Raw genomic sequence first — 3,686 nt, forward strand, 5'->3', positions numbered from 1 at the left:
ACTGACACGTGGCGGCCCGCGATTGGTTCGTTTTTAATTTTTTTTTTAAATCAGAGAAAAAACCAAAAAAAAAAAAATAAGCACCCATTTGCTAGGGTTAATGGTGTTATTAATATTCTCTCTTTTTGGTTCCCCATCTAGCTAGCATATCTTCACATATCTCTCTCTCTCTGTATATATACATATTCAGTTAAATATAGTTTCCACTTAATTACAGTTTATATGTTGAAAAATACTAGATACAAATACTCTATATATATGAGAAAAACGAGGTTTTACACATACAATTGCATTCATAAGTTAATAAATAACAATATTCATTGCATTTTCGTAATGTTATTCTTGTTTAAATTCTTACCCTCTAGTTTCTTTTAAGTTGTTAGTTAATATGGAGTGATAATTTCAAAATCCACTCAGAAATAGAGTACAAAATTCTGATAACATGTATAAGAAGTAATTAAAAAAACGCTAACTTTTGATTAAATATGAAATATGTATGTTTTATTGAAAGTGCAAGAAGATACAATAGTGGGGAACCTAAGTGTATCAATTAACAAGAGAATGTGAATTGTTTTTGGTCATTCTTTAATAAGTTTTGAGAGGTGGATATAACGGCGACTTGATCTTCGGCGACTATCAAATCTTTTTTAATGCTTTGATTTTCTTCTCATTTTGGTTCGACTATGCTAGTTCGGAGTTGACTGTTTCCTTAGCTTGGGATAGGTCTTTGATCTTCGAGGGTTTACTGTCTCTTTATCAAGCTTTTATGATATTTTTTTGGAGAGGGTAAAACTCGCCTCCAACCAACATGGAGTATATGATTGGCATAGTCAAGCTCTCAACAGGCTAATTTCTAACGAGTCAGTTGGGTATTGACATGTCGTATATACATACACGTACATATTATCTCTATAAAATATAAATTAAGTCCAGATAAAACCAGTGTTTTTAAAACCGGACCGAAAACTGCACCGGAAATATTTTGGGTCACGGTTCAATATGGTTCCATCGGGTCAAACCTGGTTCAATAATATGGTTTAATATTTTTTTAGTATGTAAATATAAAAGTAATATTAGTAACCATGATGCATAGTTAAAATATAAATCAATTTTGAACATAAAATATTATAAATATAAATTAGTTTCCTGTTTATATGGATGGTTTATAGATTTTTGATAGTTTTAGTGGTTTTTATTGGTTTAATAACTTTGAAATATAATTCGGCTATGTGACCGGTTCATGGTCGAACTAATTACTAGACCAACTCGGCTATATAACCGGTTCATGGTCGAATCCGGTTCAACTATTGGGTCGGTCCGGTTTTAAAAACACTGGATAAAACGGAGGAGGTTCTCATAATCATTGCCAAGCCTGTTGGAAAATAATTATCAATAGACATCTCAATGAATAAACCCGTACTTTTTGGAGATTTTTTGGAGATCAGCCCAACCACAGACTACAATCCGTACAGGATCATCTCAATGAATAAACCCGTAATTTTTGGAGATCAGCCCAACCACAGACTACAATCCTTAATGTTAAATATATGTTTTTTCTCTTTTTCGTGCCTTTTTTGGTTAAATATATGTCAGTGTCTGGTTAGTGTTACTCAGATTGAGAGACAAACACATTAAATAACGTCGGGCACACCATCCTTAATGTTATCACAGATCCGGGATACCACACGTTTTCGTTGCCCACGTGCGTAATAGTTACATAATGTTGAAAGAAGTTCTGAAAACTACATAAATCAATACTCCTTCTGTTCCTTATAGATCCATTTTTTAGAAAAAAAATTTGTTTTAAAAAGATATATTTTTTACATTTTCAAAACATTAATAAATGAAAAATTGTACTTTTCAAAAAATACAATTGTGTTTAATAAAATTTCATTGGTTAAAAGTTATTGAAAATAGCTAATTAAGGAAAACAATGTATTGGAAAATACAATTTTAAATATTTTCTTAATAAATGTGAAAAAACTATAACATGGATCTTTTAGGAACGGAGGGAATACTATTAAAACTAAAGGGCTTTTTTTAGGTCACCTTGGAGTTTGAAATATTTACAGATCTCTACCACTGAAATATTTTTAGTCTATGCTTTTAATTAAATGATTTTTTAAAGAAAATCGTTGCTTTTATTTAAATGCAGATATTATCCACTCCTTTAGCTAATTTATCTTGTGTAATCGTACTTTAAATATATCTCTCCTATCGTGCATATATAAACTAAAGGTTTAAAACCATCTTCAATTGCTATAATACTCTTTTTTTGCTTAAACACTATATGCACGAAAAAATATTGTACATTTAAATTCAGATCATCAAGTTCCATCAACAATTCTTTGTAAACTTCAACATTAAAACATATTGTACATTCATCAAGTTCCATCAACGATTCTTTGCAAACTTCCAACATTACAACTATACATTCTTCCATATCAATATTTCAACCATTCATAACATCCACCATACATGCTTCTCTAGTGAAAATAATTAATATCTAACATAACATTGTTCATATTCCTGTTTATATATTTGTAAGCTTGCATTTTTAGATGTATAGTATGAGATACCAACGAACCCCTAAACCCCAAATTATTTTTTTATTTCATTAATTCATTTATTAATATTAAGCAGTGTTAATCCATACAGATAACAATGGGTCAGCATCTATGGAATTTGTGCAAAAAAAAAAAGCATCTATGGAATAAAATTATATTTACAAAATACCCATATCTTGAGAAAATAACAGTATAGATTTCCTGTCCACTTATATATACGAAATACCCAAATTATTGTATCTTAAATATTTTCAAATTCAATAATTTTAAAAAAATCTCTCTATACGTAATCAAAACCAAAAAAATCGGCAACTAAACACATTTTGAGGAAGTGTAGATATACATAACAATAGGGAATATGCTAAAGCATAAATACCCAGCCAATCATTGTACTTGCATGTCTTCAACATATCAATAAGAATAAATCAAAACAAGAATCATTAATTTTGTTAACTTAAAATATCTATTATAAGATACTCGAAAATTGAATTTTCCATTAATTGAAAAAACTTAATTGTCAAGATATGTTATTTTACGTAACTGACGGCCTCTAACTGTATCACAACAAGAAAACAGCGGTATTCTGACGGACATTCCGACGAAAAAATGAAATCTTCGGAATATACTGAGGAATTTCCGAGGATATTCCAAGGAAACACAAAATTTGGTTTCCTCGGAATTTCCTCGGAATATTCCGACGGAATTCCGAGGAAATATCAATCCGTCGGAATATTCTTATGGAATACCGAGGAAAAATGTATTCCTCGGAAAAAACCGATGAATTCCGAGGATATATTATAGCCGTTGGGAGATTTTAAAAATTCCGAAGAAATTCCGACGAACTAGCCTTTTCCGTCGGAATTTCCTCGGTCTGTCGGCATGATTTCAACTATAAATACAAGCACCCCTCTTCCTCTTCATTCACTCCATATCTTCATCCTCCCTCTTACTCTCTTTACACACGAATTTGATTCATAAAAAACATGTCTTCTTCAAATTATTTTCGTTCTTGGATCGATCGACCTCATTTGGATCCGAACACGAGATTGCTTACGGAAGAATACCAACGAGGTATAACCGAATTCATGGGGTTAGTTCACCGACAACCGGAAGCAAAAA

The sequence above is a fragment of the Brassica oleracea genome, chromosome C7 (genome assembly GCF_000695525.1).
Source record: "Brassica oleracea var. oleracea cultivar TO1000 chromosome C7, BOL, whole genome shotgun sequence".
NCBI lineage: Eukaryota > Viridiplantae > Streptophyta > Magnoliopsida > Brassicales > Brassicaceae > Brassica > Brassica oleracea.